The sequence below is a fragment of the Scardinius erythrophthalmus genome (genome assembly GCF_964197995.2).
Source record: "Scardinius erythrophthalmus genome assembly, contig: HAP1_SCAFFOLD_81, whole genome shotgun sequence".
Lineage (NCBI taxonomy): Eukaryota > Metazoa > Chordata > Actinopteri > Cypriniformes > Leuciscidae > Scardinius > Scardinius erythrophthalmus.
Genome location: NW_028296522.1, coordinates 238555 through 266507, shown reverse-complemented (window position 1 = coordinate 266507; position 27953 = coordinate 238555). Strand labels below are relative to the sequence as shown.

Below are 27953 nucleotides of genomic sequence, written 5' to 3'. Positions count from 1 at the left end.
AACAAAATATACATTTTCCTAACATGACAATTGAGTTACATTTTTTTAATTATTTATTTTAATTTGTTTTTATGAATTTCTAATAAAAAAAACTTAATTCACATACAAAATAGTCTAAGTTTTCCATAGTCTTTAGTTTAAGCACCACAAAATCATGTTAAAACTTACTATATATATTCTAAATAACAGTTTATCTAAAAAAGGAACAGTTAAAGTTAACTTAACTGTAAGTTACAGTTCTGTGCAGTGAAGAACTATTGTTTATTTTGGTGCGATCTCCACGGTAACAGCAGCTTTCTGGTTGGTGGATGAGGTTCACGTGATGCGTCGTTTGAAATTTCTCCCGCTGAAGGGTGAAGAAGACGTCTGTCAGACAACCGAACCGCTGTTCAGATAAGTGAAGCTATTTTCTGCACGACCCTATTTTTTTTTTTTTTTTTACAGTCTATATATTGTGTACGACCTAACATTAGATGTAATCAGGGCCGGATCTAGACATTTGGAGGCCCTAGGCAAAATTCATGTTGGAGGCCCCCCCACCCCCAATAAAACACACTTGAAACAAATATGATTCCTAACCTTTTTATTTATAAAACATTTAATTTTAAATTTAGTATATTTTTACTTACACAGTACATAAGTTTGGACAAATTATTTGTAATGTTTTTGAAAGAAGTCTCTTATGCTCATCAAGCCTGGATTTATTTGTTCAAAAATACAGAAAAATAATATAGTGAAATATTATTACAATTTAAAATAATGGTTTTCTATTTTACTAGGCTATACTTTAAAATATATTTCTGTGATGCAAAGCTAAATTTAGAGTCACGTGATCCTTCAGAAAACTTTATAATATTCTGATTTATTATCAAATGTTAGAAATGGTGCTTAATATTTATTTTATAACATGTGATACTTTTTTTCATGATTCTTTGATTATTAAAAAGTTGTTTTAAAAAAGTCTTCAATATCACTTTTATAAATTTAACACATCCTTGCTGAATATTCCTGTTTTTTTCTGTATTTTTGATCAAATAAATGCAGGCTTGTAGCATAATAATAAACTTCTTTCAAAAACATTAAAAATAGTAATGGGTCCAGACTTGTTACTGGTAGCCTATCAAACTTTATCTAAGCTAATCTCTTTTTTGTTTAATGAAGATGTTATTGTTCTTGTTGTTATTTTGCTGTTTTATTCAGTTTATTCACAGTTCCAGAATACCACTTCAGTAGATGAACATGAACGTGCTTTTATAATTTTTCTGCGTTATGGGCAGGATTTTTCCCTCCCATTTAATCAATATTGACTGCAGATATTGTCATATTATTAATATCAGTAATATGTTATTATGTATTGCATTGCTACCTTAAATATGCTATACACAAATCAAGTGGAAGAGAAAGACACGATCGCTACTGAGCAGGAAAAAAAAATCTAAACTGATATTCGTATAGGCTATGATGTCAGGGTATTATCTAATCATCAGCATCAGCATATAGAAGATAGACCCATAGATATGAGATCCTTTATTTGAAACATTTAAAAATGTTGCAGTGTGTTGGTTTTTTAACTTTGAATACAAACGTCTTGTCTTTTACTTTTGTAGCTTTTTTACTAGTTAGCTTTGGACGCGATGTTATTCATTGATTGTACGCGCAAATTCAAAGCGTCGCGTCTGGGCACGTTAATGACGCTCGCGCGCTCTTTTAAATTCACAAAGCGGTGAATGATTTTTCCAGAAATGACGCTGATCTACAGTATCCCACAAGTTTATATTTAAAATACATTGCAATCACACCAAAATCGATGACCTGCATTACGAGCTGTGCTTCTTTGCGTGCCTATTTCTGCTTTTGCTTCGCACTCGCAGCACCTGATGGATGCGTTCGTTGACCGCCTCTGATCGCCTCTGACGTCCCCTCGGACTAAACTGGCTGGCGCCTCTATACAGTCATGGGCTGGCGTTAATGTGACGTAATGTAACAGTCTATGGTTAAGATAAACATTGTCACTATTTTTAGTTGATTAATAGGCTACATTTTGAAATAAATTGTAGATAGGACATTTAATTTTTTTTATTTTTTTTGTCCCTCTGTCTGGGCCCCATCCCGCCAATCGGGCCCTAGGCACGTGCCTAGTTTGCCTTTGCGTTAATCCGGCTCTGGATGTAATACATACAGCAGATATGCAACCACATGGGTTCTCTTTTGCACTCATGCCGAAACAGATCAAGCCTGCAATGTGTTTACAGCTCTCTTATTTTTTTAGCATTTTTATTTAACCTTAACCTCGATTAAAAATCGACCATGGCGGGTACGAAGGTTATTTTGGCAGGTTATGTAATGGCAATCTTTAAAAAATAGAAGAACATCTCTTTTTTGGAGCTTTTTTAAATACCTGAATTCAAACTCGGATGTCACCTTGTTCTTTACTGAAGTGAACTTTTGGCTATATGGTAGCTGATTCACTGCCCTGAACTTGAGAACGCGAGTACAGACTGACGCGACCGGGGTGCGATAGACCGGCCTGCGGGTCATTCAATAGTGCCACATTATAAGCAATCATTTCCTGTATAAAATTTAACCGAAGCAACCTTATTAAGTGTGCTTGCTGAAAGCAGCACACTTATTGTTCTTCTTAAGTTTTCTTCTTCTTATTAAGTGTGCTTGCTGAAAGCAGCACACTTATTGTTCTTCTTAAGTTTTCTTATTATTAAGTGTGCTTGCTGAAAGCGCACACTTATTGTTCTTCTTAAGTTTTCTTATTATTAAGTGTGCTTGCTGAAAGCGCACACTTATTGTTCTTCTTAAGTTTTCTTATTATTATTATTATTATTATTATTCCCGGGAGAAAAATTTTGGCCAGCTCCTGCGCCTAGGCCCTTTGAGACAGAGACACCGTTCCAACTTTAAAACGTTCGGTCAGTACCGGTGTAAGTTGCTCGCGAAGATGACATCACAAGTCCATGTCGTTCATCCGCCATAGTGGATTGAACAGAAAGCGAAACTAAAGTTTCACAGGTCACAAATTTGGTCCGAACTTCACGAAACTGGACATACATGATCCTTGGAGCAAGCCCCACCAAAGTTACTAGAAGGATTTTTGATTTTCGGAAGCGTTTGCCCGTCACAGACAAACGAAATCGGCGGCGTAGTCGCCAAAACAGGAAGTAGTTCATATCTCAGGAACGTTGTCACGTATCGAAACCAAACTTTGTACATTAACTCGAGACTCCAATGTGAGGATGTACAAGATAAAAAAAAAAAAAAATTACATTATTTGGCAACCCCCCCCCCCCAGCTATTTGGCCAGCTCCTGCGCCTAGGCCCTTTGAGACAGAGACACCATTCCAACTTTAAAACGTCCGGTCAGCACCGGTGTAAGTTGCTCGCGAAGATGACATCACAAGTCCATGTCGTTTGTCCGCCATATTGGATTGAACAGAAAGCGAAACTAAAGTTTCACAGGTCACAAATTTGGTCCGAACTTCACGAAACTAGACGTACATGATCATTGGAGCAAGCCTCATCAAAGTTACTAGAAGGATTTTTGATTTTCGGAAGCGTTTGCCCGTCACAGCCAAACGAAATTAGCGGCGTAGTCGCCAAACAGGAAGTCGTCCATATCTCAGGAACTCTGTCACATATCGAAACCAAACTTTATACATGAACTCGGGACTCCAATGTGAGGATGTACAAGATCTGAATTTCCTTTATTTTTTTTTTATTTCAGGCTAATAGACAAACCCATTTACCTATGTCTATGCAAGAGTTTCACCTTTTGATGTTAGGTAATGCATTTAGACAGTAGGTGGCACTGTTGTATTACATTTCACAGAGCAGCCAAGTCAGTGTATAGACTGCATTCGTTTTTACCAGGTTTGTCTTAATAAATGCAGGCATGAATTTCGTTTTTTGCATTGGTCTATTTTAATCATCTTCATTTATTAATATATACAGATTTGTATGCATGAATTGTGCATTTCCAATCCTCAAAGCAGTTAATAAAAAATAAAAAAAACTTTATACAAAATACATCATGCTCTTCTTCGATAACCGAACAAACAATTAATTGTCTGTGGCTGTGTTTGTGCGCGCGGGAAATATGCTGCGCATAACAATAGAAAACAAGGAGAAACGCGCAGTCACATGCTCAAACAATCAACAACGTCGCTCTAGAGGTGCGTTGTGGACTGCGAAGTGGACTTCACAGGGTATTCCGCCATCTTAAGTTCTAATCCGAAGGGAGCGAACATGTTCAGTTCGAAGGGCACTGCGCACAGCATAGGGAATAAGGGAACATCGATACATCACTTCACAGGAAGTGGAGAGCGATGATCACACACCCAACTGTCATTTCGCGCATCAGGTCATCACCAGTCAGAACGGTCATAACTAACGATGGAGGAGTTTACGTATGTGTGTAAGTAATACATTTCGCCATTGTTATACAAATGACAGTATTTTTAATGGTTACCCAGATAGCACACGTATGTCGGGCCGACGTTGGCCCGATGTACAAAGTTCCATCGGCACGATGTCGCTCAGAGATCGTTTGCTCATCGGCAATATGTCTCCTCGACGTCGGCCTTTGATCGCAAATGATCTCCGGCCGATGTTTGAACGATGCAAAGCTGTAAATCTTTTGGCAGCTCTGCATGGGTTTTATAGGACCTTTATTTATAGGTCGGACCTTTCGGGCTACTCTTTACATTAGACACCATGCGCTGCTTTCATTGACGCACGCACTTACGAACACACACACACACACACACACACACACTCAGAGCGGAGATCGCGCTGCAACACTCACTCAGCAGCACATAAACTGTAGTCAACATTGCCCCGAGACTTAAATTGATAAAATAGCTTTGATACTGAACACATGCAACTTTCATCCCTCAAAATGGCCATATTCAAGAAAAAAAAGTGGAGTAGTTTTACACTTCCATCTTACCTCGCACTCTTTCAAAGTTAAACTGATGAAACACATGCTCTGCTTCTGTGAACAGTAAACCCCGCCTTCTATGATTTGATTGGCTATCTATTTGGATGGTCTCTGTAAGGTAGACCAGCCTAAAATGTAAGTTTTAAACCTTTTTGCCAACCTAAAAACAGAGCGGAGCAAGAATTTCCAATATTGAATTTCCAGTTTGGCTATTTCTAACTATTGACATACTATTGTTATTATTGACGTATAATTATACACTGCAAAAAATGCTTTTCTTACTTAGTATTTTTGTGTTGTTTCCAGTCCAAATATCTAAACATTCTTAAATCAAGAAAAATAACATAAGAAATTCTATTTTGTTTTCAGATAAACATAAAGTAATTTTTGCTTAAAACAAGATAAATTATCTGCCAGTGGGGTAAGAAAAAATAATCTTGTTTTCCAATTGAATCAAGATTAATTTTTCTTACCCCACTGGCAGATAATTTAGCTTGTTTTAAGCAAAAAATTACTTAAATTACTCTGTTTATCTGAAAACAAAATAGAATTTCTTATGTCATTTTACTTCTCTAGTAAATGCTTCTTGATTTAAGAATTTTTTGTTATTTGGACTGGAAACAACACAAAAATACTAAGTAAGAAAAGCATGTTTTGCAGTGTAGGACTTGTCCCCCTCAATGTCTATGTACATATACAGCCCTGGAGTTACTTGACTATCCAATATGAAAAAAGTAGGCTATACTGACATTGGAAAATATCTTCTTAATTTTGTGTGTAACTGTCTCTAGTATAATGAACAGACACAATTCAAGTTAAGACATTTTAATGACACCAGAAAGAACTCCAGGAGAAAAGGGATCAAAAAGGAACAGCAACAATGTAGAGAAGGATTCTTCCTGGCAACCTGTAACAGAGTGAAAAACAATGAGAAAAAGCAGTTAGGACTAAAGCTAAGAATAAAATTGTCATTACACTGGATAATATAATTAAAAATCTAACAACAATCAAAGGTACATCAGCTGGCAAACCATTTAATAGTTTAATAGGTTTAATAGTCTATTTAAAGGGAATGATTGTTGTGGGGAGTTTGCTCAAACTATGGCAGCGATACAGCGAATAGTTGTGCTAAAAGACGGCGCCGTCCGCGGAGTGCTTTCAAAGGCCAGTGAAAGCAGACTGTCAGTTAAATTGTAAGTAGATGCTAACTGTTTCTCATGGGTTCGTATGGTATTTTAAACATTTACAGGGGTAAGTCTTTGATTTTATTGCCATCCGAATCCATAATGTCAGTGTTTATTTTCACCCAACCCGCGTACATTTCTTAATTGCTTTTATAAAGAACACCGCTTTCTCAGTTAACGCAGTGAAGCAGCCCCTGCACAAGTGAATAATTGATTCTCGAGCCATCGATATCAGCAGATTCAGCAGCATCGCCACGGGTAGCACTGGGTAACGTCACACGTAAGAAGGAATATCTTTAGCAGCTTTCTAAGGTATACACGCCGGAACACGCCTATAAATGGTATACCTTTAGTTAAGTTATACCTTAAGAGTCTTCGTAGCATGCTAAGAGACAACGCTATCGGGAAACCCAACCCAGGTGTTTATGAATGAGACACTGAATTAATTGGTTTTAAAAGTGTTTGAATTAATGATTCAATTGAGTATCTTTTTTTTAAATAGACTGAAACATGTTATTCTGATGTATGTTATCGTGGTCTCCATTTTAAACAAAACAAAAATGATTTTAAACCAAATAGATTCTCAGTTTATCCTGAATTAGGAGCCGTTCACATATCGCGTTTAAAAACGTGTGGAAAGCGCTCTCTCCTTTCTACAAGCTCTTGCGCTCCCATGGCGTCTGTCGTTGCTATGCAACCATGAACTGCGCTCTCCATGATGACGAGGAAGTATCAGCAAAGGATTAATTGATTTCTAGCCCTTGCATTAGCTTTACTACTAGATATATTTATGGAGATGAGAAATAAAAACTCGCCCTGTACAGCTATGATCGGCTGTTCGGCCGAGTTTTCCATGTTGTTACGGAAAGGCCAAAGCTGATCGGTTGGTTTTTGTCACATGACCTGCGGTGCGCTTGTGGCATTCTGAAAAGTTGAGATGTTTTCATCTCGCTGTGGCATATGCGTGCCTGGAAAAACGAGCACGCCGCATCGCATGCGCGTCACTTCTATTATGGTATTACACTTTTACTATGGTTTGTTTGGGTTCATTCCAAATATCAACAGTTTCCAACAGCGTTTTTGAAATATTGCTTACCCCACCTTAATATCTGGCAGTTTTTTTATGTCCATCTATAGTTGCCATCATCTGAAGTCTTCACAAGTGAGGCTGGATCCAAACTGGAGCTGCTATAATCTCTAGTGAACTTGCTGAGCATCCTGAGATAGAAACAGGGAAGCAACAGGAGAAAGATTAGCATAGCTGCAGTTCATATTATTTCAGGCAAAAGATGATCATGTGCACTTTTTACTATTTCATCACATATTAACTGTAAAACAAGATTATGAGATGTGTTAATTGAATGCTTGGCTAAAGAGTTGTGTCTTTAGTCTAGATTTAAATTGGGAGAGTGTGTCTGAGCCCCGAACATTATCAGGAAGGTTATTTATGAAAGTAAAAGAGTAGCAAAACTCAAGAGCATAAAGATGTGAATTTGAGAACTTGTCCCCTGTAAAATACAAGTCCAAAGTTGAATTTAGAGATTTGCACTTGCAGAACGTGACTTAACGCATAGACAGTGATATTAAAATAAATAAATGATAACTCTGTAAACACCATACTAATTAAAAATAGACTACTATGTACAGTTAAGCGTTTTCCTCACATAGAAAACTGGTAGAAAACACTTAAAGGTTGCATGGTATGAAAATTTCACTTTATGAGGTTTTTTAACATTAATATGAGTTCCCCTAGCCTGCCTATGGTCCCCCAGTGGCTAGAAATTGTGATAGGTGTAAAACAAGCCCTGGGTATTCTGCTACGCCTTTGAGAAAATGAAAGCTGGTAATAATCATACATTTTTCTTGAGCGTCAAATCATCAAATTAGAATGATTTCTGAAAGATCATATGAAGCTGTGATGCTGAAAATTCAGTTTTGATCACAGGAATTAATTACATTTTACAATATATTCACATAGAAAACAGTTATTTAAAATTTGTTATATTATTTCACAATATTATTGTTTTTAATGCTGTCTTGGTGAACATAAGAGACTTCTTTCAAAACATAATTTTTTTACCAACACAATTAGTGTATGTTTGACATTAGTGTATGTTTGAAGTTTTACTTACTAATCATATGGTTCATAGCGCCTTAGAGATGATGATCAGCCCAACTCTGCTACGGTGGAGGCAAGGGCATCAACACTGAAGGATCTAGGAACACAACACACCATTTGTCACAGAGCCAACAATATTATTATATAATGGCAGGTTTATTACAAGTAAGAAGCTATAGCTAAGCTATATTATATATAAGCTACAGCAGAGGTGAAATGCTTTTCTGAGATGAGTTTCTGAATCTATTTGACCTGCATCTGGGCATGGAGTACCTACGGCCTGAGGGAAGTAGCTTGAACTGGCAGGACAAAGGATGACTAGGGTCAGCTGCAATCATAGACTGTAAAAAAATATGGACGTAGTGTCCGTGACGTCACCCGTAGGTTTCTGAAGAGCATTTTTGAAGCCTAAAGTGGGCGGAGCCATCCGTCGCCATCTTGGCCTTGCGTCACTCCCGGATAACAGAAAATAGGCAAACAGGCGGGGCGTGAGTGGAGCTGAGGAGCCTGGCCTGGCCATAGATATGAGCCTGGCTATCTGAAATCACCTAGCTTGACGTGATCGAGTTAGCTGATGATGTAAAGCCAATTAAAAGTTCCTGTTTTTGCCCTTCGAAATATTATAATAGTTAAATACATGGCTACAAGTGAGACTGTGTATTACTTCGAGAGTGTTTGTGTGTGACAGTGATATTTATGTGCATAACGTTACATGTCAGTCACTCTTTCATGGTCCGTCAGCGCGGCATCGCTCAAGTTCGTAGAGAGCTTATTCAGTCCATTTTAAATTCTGATTTTGGCCGCCTCTCAAATGGGTTAAACCGTTAAACCACAGATATATTGACTTTGAAGTGCAAGTAAATGCGCTAGAAAATCCGCGCTCATTCATGGATCGATGTGCATTTATTGCACGGACGGAGAAAGCGCCGACGCCTGCATGATTTCATCTGACGGTCACGGTACATAAGCATATTATAATCTATCTGTTCCGTGAGAGCAGAACAAACGAGCCTTTATTGACGTTTTAAATTTGAAAACCCCAAAAAGCAACGGAATTGTCTGACATCCATTAGTGCATGTTCACAGAGGAAAACAACTGAAATACAGCGCTGGTTGTTCTCTCAAACGATACTCGACGACAACGAGTGAATCCAAAGACGTGGGCTTTGTACCCAAGTATTAAATTGTATGAAATAATCCCGAAAAAAAGCACAAACACCGCAGAGAAGGCAAGTTCAGCAGCTAACATTTGCTGAGGTGAAGTGACGGCTAGTAACAGCAGACAAACGGCTAGCATTGACATCAGCGGGAATCCACCTGTCACTCAAGTGGCCACACCCTTAAATTTAAATATTAATCAACTAAACGGATGAGTTATAAATAAATTCACCCCCCTCACAGTTGTTATGAAGGGCAAAATTAGCTGTATAGACCAAAGCCACAGAGAGAACCAGGCTGTAAACATGTTTTTTTTCTGCTGTAAAGTTGGTAATTTTAACATGAGGGAGATACAGATTTGACTCACTTCTGCAGCCAGGCCAAGCGGCCAGTTAATGAATTGCAGTTTAACTCACTTCCGTGTTGGTTTCAAGAGAGAGACGGGGAGGTTGCCGCTTGGCTGCAATAGATAGTGCCTTCTTTGCCACTCTGTTGGAGTAGCTGCTAAATGTGTGAGAGAGGGGGAAAGTTAAAGCCTGCAATCTTGCTACACGTCCTAACTCTCTAATCGTTTTTTGTAGGAACCAAACCAGCAGATAAAACAGAAGGTTAAAACAGACTGAATAAAACAAGAATAAAACATTCTCATCAAAGTGGGGTCAATGTTAAAATTCCTCAGTCTACGGTAAAAATACATTCGCTGCTGGGCTTTGGCACAAACAGCATCAGTGTGTGATTCAAAACATAGCTTACTATCAATTATTGTGCCAAGGTTGTATTCTTGTATTATCTCAATAGGTTATGATAGTAAGGGGAAGAGGGGGCCTCTGTTTCCTAAAATCAGTAATTAATTCTTTAGTTTTGGATTTCCTAACGTTACCTACCTACCTGTATTCCCTACTTCTCCAGCAGTAGCTTTCTTCAGAAATGTTGAAGTCGTGGAGCTTTCCCTCTGTTATGGGTTATTTTGTTGCTGCTGAAATCACAGAACATTTTTTTTAATCAATATTTGTTTACCATTGATCTAGTTTCAACCATGTAACTTGTGTAAGTGTAAGTTCTCCATGTAAGTGACGTCACCGATTACATATGTTTATGTTTACGTTTGTGTAAAATAAATTAGCTCACTTCCAAGTAAAACCTTTACAAAACCTCTCATATACACATAAGAGGTGATTAAAAGCCCAAACTTTCATAAACAAAAGCTCAACCGAGTTAACGTTAACTTAGCTTAACCAGAGACAATTTATATGGCTTAACTTAGCTGCTACCTTCTCTGAAAACGGTTGAGATGCTAACGGACTTTTTCCGAAGACACAAAGCCATGTCTATACAAGTAAATATTCAACATAAGCGTATCAATTACAAGTAAGAGAAGTGTCAAGAACAGTTGTGTGTATTATCCGTGTGATTTTAGAGACTTATATCACCTGAAAGCAGTGAATTTGAAAACAACAGCGAGAGAGGGAGTTTTCCTGCTTACCAGTCGCAGTGGTCCCGCGGCGTTTCCATGGCAACTCTGCGCCGCGGCCGCTCCAGTGTTTGAAAGCGACTTGAAAGTTCACAAGCACAACGCGACATCGGCCTCCCGTATAGTGGGCCGACCTAAAGCCGACGTAACGGAGCTGGGAAATAGAGCACTGACTGACAAGAGATCTGCCTACGCCTGCCCGACGCCTTTGCGATGTTATAGGGAGGGAGGCCGACGCTCGATGTTGGGCCAACGTCGGCCCGACGTACGTGTGCTATCTGGGTATTGTTGTGAATATTACATATACTATTTTTGATGATTAATTTACCTCAGTGAATGCAGCCAGCTTAGCTAGTTTGTGAAGTAAAGTGATTTTATTTTAGGTAGTTGTAAAATAGTGCAATATAATTGTAAATATATAATATAATAATAAAAATTAAAATATGAATTTTTATTATTATTTGCTGGGTGTTTCTAATGAGCGGTTATTGTCAGTGAAGTCCACTTCAACTGATATACCGTGCTCAGGGAGTAGGGGAGCAGTGAACACTGCATATGGACCCTGTCGAATGGAACGCACATTAGATGTGTAAAAACAAGTGGAAAGCGCGAGTGCGCCGCTGTCTCCTTTCGCTTGTTCTCCTGTGGCGTCTGGCGTCTGTCGTTGCTATGCGGCAACCATGAACTGCGCTCTCCATGATGACAAGATCTGTGTCTGAAATCGCTCCCTATCCACTATATAGTGCACTATTTAGGGTGTCGGCCATTTTGTAGTGGTGTCCGAATTCTGAGTGAACGACATCATTCCCTACATTCTTCACTACTTTTATCCACAATCCTCTCTGAATTCGAGTGTACGATGTACACTTGCTGAGACACTATTTCCCACAATCCATCACGATAAGGCGATTGAGCGCGAATGAAAAATAAACAAAAATGCCACCATGGCAACGGTGCACCCGAGTTAGAAAACAATCATTTATAAGACCAGACGCCTGGTTACCCAGATAGCAATTACATGTGGGCCACATGTGGGTATTATCAGGCACATATGGCCTAGATGTGGCATGGCTGAACAGATATGGGCCAAATCGTAGCCATATTTGTTTTGCCATAACTTTAAAATCTGCGGGAAATGCTCTCTTGGTTCACAACTGATTTTGAGGTATATGGCCCAGATAACAACGAACACATGAGGATCATATGTGGTTGAGCTATGGCACACAGTGAGAAACACCGACTTGTGGTAAACATTTGGCTTATACGTGGAAAAACACAGGAATAATGAAATCAAGTGCGGCAAACATCCGCCGTTCCACACCTCAGGTTGCTCTGCATCTTCCCTCCTATTGGTGGAGTGAGACTACGGCGCGAGTTTGACTGCGACGCTGGCCAGCTGACGCCTTTTATGCCGAGTTCAGACTGCATGATTTTAGCCCCGATTTTGGCTCGCCGACAGGTTTTGAGAAATCGCCGACAAATGCCCGAAATCACAGGCAAATCGGTGCTCGTTCACGCGAGTGACAATCACGCAGTGTGAATGAGCAAAGACGCGATCTGAGAGAATCGCCGACGAACGTGAGATATTTGGCATGCTAAATATCTGGACCTGTCGGCGATTCCAAATCCTGCTGTGTGAAAGTGTTCTGACTGAAAACTACATCGGCGATGACCGACAGCCAATGAGAGAGCAAGATACAGAGCAGCGGGGAGTTCGGGGAGGAGTTATAGACCACAATATCAGTATTTTAATAGATATATTTACAATTATATCAAACAGAAACAAAGCACAAACATTTGCTTGACCAGCAGCACATTGCAACATTATTTATTTACCCCAAACTCTCTTTGCAGAACACACAGTCCTTGCTCCCCTTGTCTTCCCAGCCATTTCCTCACGCATAATGTTTTTCTTTTTCTCCTTTTCGCTGCAAATCAGTGCACAGACAATTTGGATCGCAAGCTTCTTGCAGGCTATCATTTTTAATAACAATTTCAAACTCGCGCGAGAACTGCGGTCTTACGCACGCGGGATTTTGCGTTATTTCCTTATCACTTCTCGCGTGTGTTTGGTTGCGAAACGTAGTTTGCGGGCCAGACAGGAGTTGTCGGCGATTCTTCCTCCTGAAAGTCATGCAGTGTGAAACCTCCAGTCGCCGATGCATCGTGCAGTGTGAACACACCAGCAACTGAATTTTACCCTGGATAGTCATGCAGTGTGAAAAGAACAGTGACCCGACTACTTTGAAAATCGTGCAGTCTGAATTCGGCATTACTCTGCTTTCCTCACGACTGTGTACATTCAGGTAAGTGATGTTTTGGCATTTTAAAGTCATATAAATGAAATATACAGCATTATGTGTCAATATTGCATGTTATTATGCGTTTAGTTATTCGTTCCATCGAGGAAGGGGTTGAACTAGCTAATATTTTTTTCAGTTTACTGCTATAACTTACAATAAAGTTTAATGTAACTTAACCGTTAACTTAGGCTATAGCAGTTCGCTGGTTTGCCGTTTTAAATTAAGATGTTTTTGTTTATAAATCAACAGCTCACTGTCGTACACAATAAAATAGTATAGTTTGTCATTGTGTTGTAGCCTATTTGTGAATTAAGGCGACGCGGTCCCAATGTCGGTGTTGGTGTTACTGTTTGTCAGAAAACCTAAATCCTAATTTGTGTTCACAATCATTCAACTAATCATAATAATATAAAAATGACAAGAATAAACACATTAATACGTGTGCATTATTGTATGTATCTTTATTTAACTCTGAAATGATATTCAACCAAGACTTTTTCTCATGTCCTTTCCCTCTTTAAAATTAAAGTTGTAATGTTAACGTTAGGCTATTAGTGTCAAGTCACAATACCAAAATTATGACTTTCGATACAATACCTGAACATTAACATGAACTAATAATGAACTGCACTTCTACTGCATATATTAATATGTGTTAATGTTAATTTCAACATTTACTAACACATTCAATATAAAAAAATTGTACTTGTTAACTTTAGTATGCACTGTGAACTAACATGAACAAACAATGAATTGCTGTATTTCTGTTAACTATCAATTAATTGAGCAGCCATTCACTGCCATTATAAAGCTTGGAAGAGGCAGGACATTTTTATAATTACTCTAATTTCTCACGATATAGTTTATATACCATGCTATGGTATACTGTCATACCACCCAGCCCTAATGTGTGGTATGGGTGGGGCAATGACAATAATTTCCATATTAAAAACCTAGAAAATATGGTTTCAGATGGAGTAAATAATAGTTTATAGTTCATTTTTGAATATAAAAGCACTTTCATTTTAGGGTGGGGGTGGTCTATTTAAATGCATATTTCAACCACTTACACGATGTTTTTTTTTTCGTATCAGATTACCTATGTGGGTTTGGTTGGTGGCTTTGACCTGGATAACACCGTGTGGAGAGTGCTGAAAGGCACTTTTACAACTGCTGTGGCACGTTATGAATTGGAGAGAAGTCAATGGGAAGATTGGTGTCCAACGCCTGGTCGTAAAGGAAGTTGTCATTGGTGAGACCTTTTTTAGAAGTCACTTTTATTTGTATTGCACTTTGCACAATTCACAACTTTTCAAAACCGCTTTACAGAACATTGTATTTTTATTTCTGTTATCTCAGTATCGAACCAAACAACTTTTTTTGTCATTACCTGATCACATCCGTGGCTCACTTAAGTGACTGCATTTTTTTATTTAGAAGTTTTATGTTTTGTTTTTAAAGAAAGTTATTTTTTATATATTGCGAATCATATTGTTTCAATCATACATTTTAAAGCTGTAATCACAATATAAGATTATCATTCTGTCAAAGTCTCATACCAGCGCATGCCTACAACTATCTGTATTTAGTTCATTATCACTGTGTATTTAAAAGGTTAGTTTACCCAAAAATGACAATTCTGTCAGTAATTACTCACCCATGTTGTTCCACCCCCGTAAGACCTTCGTTCATCTTCGGAACACAAATTAAGATATTTATGATGAAATCTGAGAGCTGTCTCACTCCTCCATAGGCTTCTCTGTTATTGAAACTTGCCAGCCCAGAAAGTTAGTAAAGACATTGTTAAAATAGTCCAAGAATACAGTGGCTGAACCTTAAGTTTATCAAGTGTCGAAAATACTTTTTGTGCGCAAAACAAGCTAAAATAAAGACTTTATTCAACGTAGTGTAACAGCACAGCGCTTCTGTGTTGTACGTCAGAACGTAGGCTCACGACTGGCCAGCATCCCACACATGACCAGCGTCGGCCAATAGTGAGTCTACGCTCTGACGTACAACCCAGGAGTTGGAAAAACTTGAGGGTAATTACAGATAGAATTTTCATTTTTGGGTGAACTAACCCTTTATGTTCCTCCTTGCATTCAGTACCATTATTGTTTGTGTGTTTCTGCTTCCAAATTGTCTCGCATCATTGCAGATTATTTTGTGTTAGTAAAAACACTTATTTTTGTAGACTCTGTCTTTGGACTAAAACATGACATTAATGCTATCTGTGTTGGTGTGTTTTTACATTAGAGTGTGCATGTCTTTTTTTAAAAAAAGAAGCAGAATACATGCAGTGCTGTAAATTTTATCCGGTTGTTGGTGCAAAAGTATTCTAAAAATCGAAATAATTTGTCATAAGGAATTACGGTATAATTCTGGCCCACATATTGAAAAATACAATTTGCAATTCCTTTTGAAAATTTACTGGAAAAAAACTTTCATACACTGGTAATTCAGAGGTGTTTAATTTGTTAATAATTGCAATTAAAATATTAAAGAATATTTACATTAATGATTTTTTTGTATTATCCTGCAGCTCTAGCTTCCAGGTTGTATTGCTACTAACATTATTTAAATTCTTCTTTATTGCAGGTGCAGTCAGGCAGAATCCCCATACTAGAAAAGGTCAACGCATTGCCGACCGTCATTGGAGACTTCTCTGCACATCAACACACTTCTCAACTCTTTACCTTTCAAGTTTGCTTTAACTTTCTCAATTTCTCTTTAAAGTTCTCTTTACCAACTGTAATTTATTTGTATTACTCTCATTGGACTAATTAAACATAACATTAATACAAGCTTTGATCGAGTGTTTCGAACTTTGTTGTAAAAAATTAGCTTTGAATGCTATTTATATTATTAATTTGTATTCTTGAATGTTTTCAACTGAATTCTACTTAAAATAAGTACAACTGAGTAGCTGTAATTCTATGTATTCTTAAATGTTTTCAACTGAATACTACTGTAATTATTAAATTCAACTCTGTTGCTGTAATTATATTTATTTTGATAAATGTTTTCAACTGAATACTACTGTTATTATTCAACTCTTGCTGTAATTATATTTATTTTTATGAAATGTTTTCAACTGAATACTGCTGTAATTAAGTACAACACTTTAGCTGTAATTATTTAAATGCTTGTCAAAATAAATAGTTTTGAGTCCATTTGTTGTTGAGTGTAAAATTTACCTGTGAGTTAAGACTTTAAATACTGTCAGCTGCATGTGGGCCACATAAGGGCCGTTAGATTTTAACAGAACTCAACCGTACTAAAGTTGCATACCAGGCCCACATATGGGCCACATGAATTTGTAGTATTTGGCTCATGCTTGGTGGAGTTATGGCAGTCCTTTGGTTCAGTTCTGGCAAAGGAGATGTGGGCCATATCTGGGCCGGCAAACACAAACTAATCTGGGCCACAGCTCAGCTGTTTATCTGGCCCACATCTGTGCCAAAGGTAATTTGCTGACTGGGTATTTATTTATACATACCGTTAATGTCTATATTTGAAAAATCAAATGTGTTGTGTAGTGTTTTGTTCTCTTTTATTTTCACATATAAATTTAAAAAGTAAATAAATATGACAACAGGGCTCGACATTAAGGCTTGTCCGCTTGTCCGGGACAAGTGGATTTTTTTGTAGGACAAGTGGAAGAGAAAATTAGTTGTCCCACTGGACAAGTTAAATTTCAAACAAAATAAAATGCCATATTACTTCACGTTATGTGCCACTCATTACGTCTATAATTTTACAGATTTAATTTTACCGATTTGAGACGTCGCATCACTGCCCGATTCAAACTGTGCTTTCGCGCGTTGGCTGGCGCTGATCAGAGTCGGACGCGTTCAGCGCTGTCATATATCACAACTAAGCAGTGTTTTTAACCTCATAATGTTTATTTTAGGTTTCAGATATTTAAATACACATAAGCAATAGTAAAAAAATACATTTGGAGTTTGTAAAATACACAATGATGTCTGTGGAAGCAGCAATAACAATCTATTCTTTCAAATATAATTTGACGACATGTGTTATTCATATCAGACAAACATAGTGGAAGTAACTATAAAGTTTACTCTATTCTTCTCGGTTCACCGGCCACTTTCTTGCATTTATTTCGGGAGAAACTGATGAATTCACGTGCTGTAAATCCGACTGACAGGACAACATTGTGGCGCCCATCTCATGTTAGTTCAAGATTATTTATAAAGGTTTTTAAACGACCAAACACACTCACTTACACGTATTTGAGAATCAGAATATCAGATAGGCTAGCTGATGACATGGTAAGCAAGTTTGTGAATATTTTGAATAAAAAAGGAAAAGCGAAATAAAAGCGACACATCTGTCATACAGTATTATTATGGCTGCGGTGTATCGCGTGACGCGTCGCCATGGAAACATTAAAGGGAACGTTCGCCTTGAAAAAACTCACTCTGGGGGTGGGGGTGTCAGTTAGAATATTTTAAACTTACACGTGAAAGGGTTAAAGAAAAGATCGAAAATAAATATTTGTGTGTGCTGTAAAGTGGTTAGAAAAAAAAAATCGGAATCGGCAGGTCAAACTCAATGAAAAACCGGAATCGGCCTAGAAAATTGTAATCGGTGCATCTCTATGTCTACAAAATTATTTTAGATATAGTATACAGTAAGTCTAGCTAGCTTGCAAATACTGAGGATACCTACAAGAGTCACCACTTTCTCTGGTGATACACTGCACACCAGCGTGCAAAGTATACTTTGTATTATGGAGTCTGGAGATCCTTATTTCTTGTTGAAGGGGAACTATGTTCTTGGGACACGTTCCTTTCTACTGTTTCAACTGAATTTTATTAATATTGATAGTGGATGCTTTCAATGGTTTGTTCAAATTCTGCATTAGCAAAACACACACACACACACACACACACACACACACACACACACACACACACACACACACACACACACACACACACACACAAAAAGATAAAATTATAAATCTTTACCCGGACAAGTGACTTTTGTGCATGGACAAGTAAAACATAAATTTACTTGTCCGAAGGACAAGTGGCTCAAAAAGTTAATGTCAAGCCCTGTGACAAGCAAGTGTTTTATTTAGGGCTGTCAATCGATTAAAAATTTTAATCGCGATTAATCGCATGATTGTCATGAGTTAACTCGCGATTAATCGCATTTAATCGCACATTTTTTATTTGTTCTAAATATACCTTAAATTAATACTTTTCAAGTTTGTAATACTCTAATCAACGTGGGCATGGATAAATATAGATGCTTTATGCAAATGTATGTTTATTATTGAAACCATAGTCAATATAGCATGAAGACGAGACATGTTTCAAAGGTCATAGATGTTTTTCAAAGAACTTGTTCATGTCTATTAGACACATGTAGAAAGAACAAAGAAATACCAGGTTCCCATTACTTCTCTTTCTTTGCACTGAGCAATTTACTAACACAAAAATGTTTAGATTTTTGCATGACAGGGCAGCTCTTCTGAAAATGCTAAATGTACATTTAGCATTTATTATTACATTGTAGTCTCTCTCTGTGCCCATTTTGATGAAGCTAAATTCTCAATAAATTCTCAATAAAACGCATATTTTACTGTTTCTGTTGTCAAACAACGGAATGAATTTGAAATGGTGACTGAAACGCGACCAAATAAACATAACCAGCTCTCCCTTCCAAGACGTTAATCTGCACAAAAATTCTGATAATCGAGCCGTCGTCTGGTGAAATCAAATACACATAAGCTAAAGACAATATCCGTGCTCTGATTTCGGCTATATTTGTAAAATTAGAGAAGCAACATAATATCTGTGTTTAACTGAATTAAAGCGCTGCTCCTCCGCGTGAGACGCAGAGAGAGAGAGAGAGAGAGAGAGAGAGAGAGAGAGAGAGAGAGAGAGAGAGGCGCGCGCGCGTGCTGAGAGAGCAGTAGCCTACCGGCGGTACCGGTATATTCTCAGAAACTAAATAAGGTTTGGGCGCTTTGTTGAAGGAAAAAAAATCGCTAAAGGGGTCTGCAATGTCGCTAAGTTGCCAACACTGTGTATCTCCATTTCTCCAACTAGGGGTTGGGTCACGGGTCAAACAGAAAATACGCGCTGCGTTAATCGTCCGTTAAAAAAATTAGTGCCGTTAATATGATTTTGCGTTAACGCGTTATTAACGCGCTAACTTTGACAGCCCTAGTTTTATTATCTTTTTTTTTTTAATCAAATAACGCAATAAACGTGAAAAATACATACATACAATGGTTACATACAATTCACACAGCCAAAAAAAGGAAATATTAAAAATGGGTAGGTAATGTTTATGACAAATTGTCTGAGCTCTCTCGGCGCGTGATAATTATGTCAGCGTCCAAATTCTTTGCTGATGTAGTGCACTCAACTGCCATTCACTATGTAGGGATTAGTGAACGAGTGAGCGGTTTCAGACACAGCTAAGGAAGTATCAGCAAAAGATTACTAGATTTCTAGCCCTTGCATTAGCTTTACTACTAGATATATTTATGGAGATGAAAAATAATAAGGCGCCCTGTACAGCTATGATCAGCTTTTCGGCCGAGCATTCAATGTTGTTACGCTGCAAGCTGATGGTTCATTGCTGCCACGCTCTATCACTCGCACACCATAAAGAGCAAATTGTTTTTTAATGTTTCAATTTCGTGATTAAAATGACATAATTAGGAAGCGGATAATTTCTTCATAAACAGCTCATTATGACTCAATGTTAGAATGCTGCACCTACACTCGATAGTGTGAATAAGATCAGCGCAACGCAGACCACTGCATTGACAGGGTAAAACACATGATCTGTCTACGGCTAGGGCTCAGCGGAAGATAGAAAATGCCGGTCCAGCGCTGATTGAGGAATTAAATTCGAAAATAAAAGACAGTTTGACATCTTTTTTCTCACATTCTCGCATTTTTTCTCGCATCTATCCACTACCTGCTAACGTAAGTGCACTGCACCCGAGCAAGCACACTTTGCAGTTCCTCCGGAAATGCATTTTTCTAGTTATTATTATTATTCCCGGGAGAAAAATTTTGGCCAGCTCCTGCGCCTAGGCCCTTTGAGACAGAGACACCGTTCCAACTTTAAAACGTTCGGTCAGTACCGGTGTAAGTTGCTCGCGAAGATGACATCACAAGTCCATGTCGTTTGTCCGCCATAGTGGATTGAACAGGAAGCGAAACTAAAGTTTCACAGGTCACAAATTTGGTCCGAACTTCACGAAACTGGACGTACATGATCCTTGGACCAAGCCTCACATAAGTTACTAGAAGGATTTTTGATTTTCGGAAGCGTTTGCCCGTCACAGCCAAACGAAATCGGCGGCGTAGTCGCCAAAACAGGAAGTAGTTCATATCTCAGGAACGCTGTCACGTATCGAAACCAAACTTTGTACATTAACTCGATACTCCAATGTGAGGATGTACAAGATAAAAAATAAAATAAAAAAATTACAAAATTTTACATTATTTGGCAACCCCCCCCCCCCCAGTTTTTTGGCCAGCTCCTGCGCCTAGGCCCTTTGAGACAGAGACACCATTCCAACTTTAAAACGTCCGGTCAGCACCGGTGTAAGTTGCTCGCGAAGATGACATCACAAGTCCATGTCGTTTGTCCGCCATATTGGATTGAACAGAAAGCGAAACTAAAGTTTCACAGGTCACAAATTTGGTGCGAACTTCACGAAACTAGACGTACCCGATCCTTGGACAAAGCCTCATCAAAGTTACTAGAAGGATTTTTGATTTTCGGAAGCGTTTGCCCGTCACAGCCAAACGAAATCAGCGGCGTAGTCGCCAAACAGGAAGTCGTCCATATCTCAGGAACTCTGTCACGTATTAAAACCAAACTTTATACATGAACTCGGGACTCCAATGTGAGGAAGCACAAGATCTGATTTTTTTTTTTTTTTTTTCAGGCTAATAGACAAACCCATTTACCTATGTCTATGCAAGTGTTTCAACTTTTGATGTTAATGCATTTATTTAGACAGTAGGTGGCACTGTTGTATTACATTTCACAGAGCAGCCAAGTCAGTGTATATAGACTGCATTCGTTTTTACCAGGTTTGTCTTAATAAATGCAGGCATGAATTTCGTTTTTTGCATTGGTCTATTTTAATCATCTTCATTTATTAATATATACAGATTTGTATGCATGAATTGTGCATTTCCAATCCTCAAAGCAGTTAATAAAAAAAAAAAAAACTTTATACAAAATACATCATGCTCTTCTTCGATAACCGAACAAACAATTCATTGTCTGTGGCTGTGTTTGTGCGCGCGGGAAATATGCTGCGCATAACAATAGAAAACAAGGAGAAACGCACAGTCTCATGCTCAAACAATCAACAACGTCGCTCTAGAGGTGCGTTGTGGACTGCGAAGTGGACTTCACAGGGTATTCCGCCATCTTAAGTTCTAATCCGAAGGGAGCGAACATGTTCAGTTCGAAGGGCACTGCGCACAGCATAGGGAATAAGGGAACATCGATACATCACTTCACAGGAAGTGGAGAGCGATGATCACACACCCAACTGTCATTTCGCGCATCAGGTCATCACCAGTCAGAACGGTCATAACTAACGATGGAGGAGTTGTGTGTAAGTAATACATTTCGCCATTGTTATACAAATGACAGTATTTTTAATGGTTATTGTTGTGAATATTACATATACTATTTTTGATGATTATAATTTACCTCAGTGAATGCAGCCAGCTTAGCTAGTTTGTGAAGTAAAGTGATTTTATTTTAGGTAGTTGTAAAATAGTGCAATATAATTGTAAATATATAATATAATAATAAAAATTAAAATATGAATGTAGTCCTATATATATTTGTTATATCATAATCTGCGCGACTCCGTCGTTGACTTTCTTTGATGACATTTGCTGGGCGTTTCTAATGAGCGATTGTCAGTGAAGTCCACTTCAACTGATATACCGTGCTCAGGGAGTAGGGGAGCAGTGAACACTGCATATGGACCCTGTCGAATGGAACGCACATTAGATGTGTAAAAACAAGTGGAAAACGCGAGCGCGCCGCTGTCTCCTTTCGCTTGTTCTCCTGTGGCGTCTGTCGTTGCTATGCAACCATGAACTGCGCTCTCCATGATGACAAGAGCTGTGTCTGAAATCGCTCCCTATCCACTATATAGTGCACTATTTAGGGTGTCGGCCATTTTGTGTCCGAATTCTGAGTGAACGACATCATTCCCTACATTCTTCACTACTTTTATCCACAATCCTCTCTGAATTCGAGTGTACATACGATGTACACTTGCTGAGACACTATTTCCCACAATCCATCACGATAAGGCGATTGAGCGCGAATGAAAAATAAACAAAAATGCCACCATGGCAACGGTGCACCCGAGTTAGAAAACAATCATTTATAAGACCAGACGCCTGGTTATTTATTTATACATACCGTTATGTCTATATTTGAAAAATCAAATGTGTTGTGTAGTGTTTTGTTCTCTTTTATTTTCACATATAAATTAAAAAGTAAATAAATATGACAAGCAAGTGTTTTTATTATCTTTTTTTTTAATCAAATAACGCAATAAACGTGAAAAATACATACATACAATGGTTACATACAATTCACACAGCCAAAAAAAGGAAATATTAAAGATGGGTAGGTAATGTTTATGACAAATTGTCTGAGCTCTCTGGCGCGTGATAATTATGTCAGCGTCCAAATTCTTTGCTGATGTAGTGCACTCAACTATGTAGGGATTAGTGAACGAGTGAGCGGTTTCAGACACAGCTAAGGAAGTATCAGCAAAAGATTACTATCTTTTACTACGATAATTATGTCAGCGTCCAAATTCTTTGCTGATGTAGTGCACTCAACTATGTAGGGATTAGTGAACGAGTGAGCGGTTTCAGACACAGCTAAGGAAGTATCAGCAAAAGATTACTAGATTTCTAGCCCTTGCATTAGCTTTACTACTAGATATATTTATGGAGATGAAAAATAATAAGGCGCCCTGTACAGCTATGATCAGCTTTTCGGCCGAGCATTCAATGTTGTTACGCTGCAAGCTGATGGTTCGTTGCTGCCACGCTCTATCACTCGCACACCATAAAGAGCAAATTGTTTTTTAATGTTTCAATTTCGTGATTAAAATGACATAATTAGGAAGCGGATAATTTCTTCATAAACAGCTCATTATGACTCAATGTTAGAATGCTGCACCTACACTCGATAGTGTGAATAAGATCAGCGCAACGCAGACCACTGCATTGACAGGGTAAAACACATGATCTGTCTACGGCCAGGGCTCAGCGGAAGACAGAAAATGCCGGTCCAGCGCTGATTGAGGAATTAAATTCGAAAATAAAAGACAGTTTGACATCTTTTTTCTCGCATTCTCGCATTTTTTCTCGCATCTCGCATCTATCCACTACCTGCTAACGTTAGTGCACTGCACCCGAGCAAGCACACTTTGCAGTTCCTCCGGAAATGCATTTTTCTAGTTAAGTGTGCTTGCTGAAAGCGCACACTTATTGTTCTTCTTAAGTTTTCTTATTATTATTATTATTATTATTATTATTATTCCCGGGAGAAAAATTTTGGCCAGCTCCTGCGCCTAGGCCCTTTGAGACAGAGACACCGTTCCAACTTTAAAACGTTCGGTCAGTACCGGTGTAAGTTGCTCGCGAAGATGACATCACAAGTCCATGTCGTTCGTCCGCCATAGTGGATTGAACAGAAAGCGAAACTAAAGTTTCACAGGTCACAAATTTGGTCCGAACTTCACGAAACTGGACGTACATGATCCTTGGACTAAGCCTCACAAAAGTTACTAGAAGGATTTTTGATTTTTGGAAGCATTTGCCCATCACAGCCAAACGAAATCGGCGGCGTAGTCGCCAAAACAGGAAGTAGTTAATATGTCAGGAACGCTGTCACATATAGAAACCAAACTTTGTACATTAACTCGAGACTCCAAGGTGAGGATGTAAAAGATCTGAATTGTTTTAATTTTTTTTTATTTCAGGCTAATTGACAAACCCATTTACCTATGTCTAGGTTTCAACTCAGACTTTTAGTGTTAATGCATTTAGACAGTAGGTGGCACTGTTGTATTACATTTCACAGAGCTGCCAAGTCAGTGTATAGACTGCATTAGTTTTTACTAGGTTTGCCTTAATAAATGCAGGGCCTGAATTTCGTTTTTTAAACTGGGAGGGAATTCCACCGCTTACATGGGTCACATGGGGGGGATCTAAAGGTTATTAGCCTATGCATCATACATTCGGTCTTCTTCGCTAACCGAACAATTAATTGTCTGTGGCTGTGTTTGTGCGCGCGGGAAATATGCTGCGCATAACAACAGAAAACAAGGAGAAACGTGCAGTCACATGCTCAAACAATCAACAACGTCTCTCTAGATGTGTAAAAACAAGTGGAAAGCGCGAGCGCGCCGCTCTCTCCTTTCCACAAGCGCTTGCTGTCCCGTGGCGTCTGTCGTTGCTATGCAACCGTGAACTCCGATCGCCATGATGACAAGGAAGTATCAGCAAAAGGTTAATAGATTTCTAGCCCTTGCATTAGCTTTAGTCATGGCCGTAGCCAGCTATGATTTCACCGAGGTCCGGACCTCGGTAATTTTTTTGTATTCAAAAATAAAATTTCAAGCTCTCTGAATGATTAATTAGCCGTTTAAACCACGTCACATGTGTGTTTGCAATTCATGTTGCTGCGAGAATGTAGAACAGTGAACGGGGCTTGGAGCATGCGTGAGGTGCTTACAACAAAGTAGTTTTTGACGCGTTCGACTCGAGTTCGAATCCGCCTTTTGCCGAACTCGCTCTTCTCCCTTTTCCCAATACACATGAGATGTAAAATGTATAGCCTAACATAAAGGTCTCTAGCGTTATATTTTGCCAACGAACTAAAATCGAAACCGTGATATGGTTTTGTGCTTTATAAAACAGCACAAGACTTTAAGTATCCTATAGGCATTATGTTTGTGCTGCGTGATTTAAAGAAAAGTGCGCACTTTGCTCACGCGATCAAAGAGTTTATTTCTTGCAAGTGAAGAAGACATTAGGACAAAAGTATTGTAATTTTCCTATAGTGTAATGTAAAATATACTTTTGAAATATTCATTTTCATTTAATACAGTACGAAATAGGCTATTTTATGTCATAGGAATAATTATATAAATCATTATTATATTATTATACTAATTGTTTGGCGTCCTAAAACACCAGTGATAATTTAATGTAGACTGAGACTCTATATCATAAATAAAAAATATGTTTGAGCCCTCTTTAATGTCTAGGTACAAGTCAATGCTTTTTCTTTGTGCACAGTTCATGGGTTGAAGCCATTTTTTTACAGTCTATGGTTGTAGCCCGTTGAAGCTCTTAATTTTGAGCTCTCAAAGTGCACCAGACTGATGCATTTAACTTTAAAATGTACAAAATTTTCTTGCGGGGGAGCATGTCCCCGAACCCCCCTAGAGGGACAGAGGTTTACCCAACATAGTTTTAAAAATCCTATGGGAAAGAACGATAATTTATTAACTTTACTCCAGCATAGTACAACAAAGTTCCTTTTAATGTCCTAAAATTTACTTGGACAAACTATACATTTGGCCTGCCTTAGGGGGGGCCTACAAGACATTGTGCCCAGGGGCCTCTGAATTCTTAATCCGGCCCTGCACCTCACCCCAGACCTCACTAATTTTCAAACCCTGGTTACGGCCTTGGCTTTACTACTAGATATATTTATGGAGATGAAAAATAATAAGGCGCCCTGTACAGCTATGATCAGCCAGGGTTTCCGCGGGGCATTAAAAAGCATTTTGCTTATTCATGTAAATGTAAATGCGCAATCCCCACATTCCCGCACCGAAATTCAAGCCCTGAAATGGCAGCGGGATGTGTAACTCTAGCATATGGCGCATATGTCATATAAAGTTAGGCAAGGCCAAACAGCGTTATCCATGTTTTGCGATTGCATCGCTAGAGTAAGCTAGTGAAACTGATAGCGTTCTTCATTTAATTACACTATGAGGACTGACGGTAGGCTATAAAAATCAGCGTTTCTGTGTAGGTGATGACAACCATCTTGACAGCAGCAATCAAAGCATCGCTAATTACGGTTGACCTTAATTTGAGATAGTAAATTTGTTCCTAATCAAAGGGAACACTCAACCACAGAACAGCTGGGTAAGTTTTGTATTGGCTTATTGGATACAGTAAATGAAGACTGTCATCACCTACACAGAAACGCTGATTTTTATAGCCTACCGTCAGTCCTCATGTTGTAATTAAATGAAGAACGCTATCAGTTTCACTATTAGCTTACTCTAGCGATGCAATCAACAACATGGATAACGCTGTTTGGCCTTGCCTAACTTTATATGCACAATCTTGAAAAAAGTACTATTGTTGAAATTCTCACATCAAGCAAACTTCAACGCACCCTTATCCACTACCTGCTAACGTTAGTGAACCGCACCAGAGCAAGCACACTTTGCAGTTCCTCCGGAAATGCACTTTTCTAGTTATTATTATTATTCCCGGGAGAAAAATTTTGGCCAGCTCCTGCGCCTAGGCCCTTTGAGACAGAGACACCGTTCCAACTTGAAAACGTACGGTCAGTTCCGGTGTAAGTTGCTCGCGAAGATGACATCACAAGTCCATGTCGTTTGTCCGCCATAGTGGATTGAACAGAAAGCGAAACTAAAGTTTCACAGGTCACAAATTTGGTCCGAACTTCACGAAACTAGACGTACATGATCCTTGGACCAAGCCTCACAAAAGTTTCTAGAAGGATTTTTGATTTTCGGAAGCGTTTGCCCGTCACAGCCAAACGAAATCAGCGGCGTAGTCGCCAAAACAGGAAGTAGTTCATATTTCAGGAACGCTGTCACGTATCGAAACCAAACTTTGTACATTAACTCGAGACTCCAATGTGAGGATGTACAAGATAAAAAAAAAAAAAACATTACAAAATTTTACATTATTTGGCAACCCCCCCCCCAGCTATTTGGCCAGCTCCTGCGCCTAGGCCCTTTGAGACAGAGACACCGTTCCAACTTTAAAACGTCCGGTCAGTACCGGTGTAAGTTGCTCGCGAAGATTATATCACGAGTCCATGTCGTTTGTCCGCCATATTGGATTGAACAGAAAGCGAAACTAAAGTTTCACAGGTCACAAATTTGGTCCGAACTTCACGAAACTGGACGTACATGATCCTTGGACCAAGCCTCACAAAAGTTATTAGAAGGATTTTTGATTTTCGGAAGCGTTTGCCCGTTACAGCCAAACGAAATCGGCGGCGTAGTCGCCAAACAGGAAGTCGTCCATATCTCAGGAACTCTGTCACGTATCGAAACCAAACTTTTGTAACGGAAAGCAGATGATCAGGTCTGCCTTTTTTTTTATTAATCAAATCTAATCAACAAACAAAAGGTACTGATTAACCCCTCAAAACAAAACAACAGTGTTAGCAGATGCTCGGTCAGGTCCCCTGAGTTAATCTCATCAACTCAAGAAGATATTCACACTGAAAAGGAAGGACAAAGTTCGCCACGCGGTTCCACGTGTGCACGACTCTGCATACACACACACAAAACACAGATTCCTTATCATGCCCGACCACTTGTGGTCAAAATTACCTTTTTTAAAATGTTTAAAATGTATTTCTTGCTGTGCTTATGATCCTTATACCCGAAATACGATATCTATAAGCTTTATTGATATGTAATCAG

General features: G+C 38.7%; 1 long non-coding RNA gene across 1 annotated transcript; it reads right to left on the bottom strand.

Annotated features, from left to right (window-relative positions):
- Positions 1–5757: 5757 nt before the first annotated feature.
- Positions 5758–11077, bottom strand: LOC308686276. Its single transcript, XR_014029561.1, has 6 exons — positions 10893–11077; positions 10298–10385; positions 9826–9913; positions 8265–8348; positions 7234–7350; positions 5758–5855 (listed from the first exon to the last, which is right to left on the bottom strand). It is a non-coding gene; the product is annotated as an uncharacterized lncRNA (long non-coding RNA).
- Positions 11078–27953: the final 16876 nt, after the last annotated feature.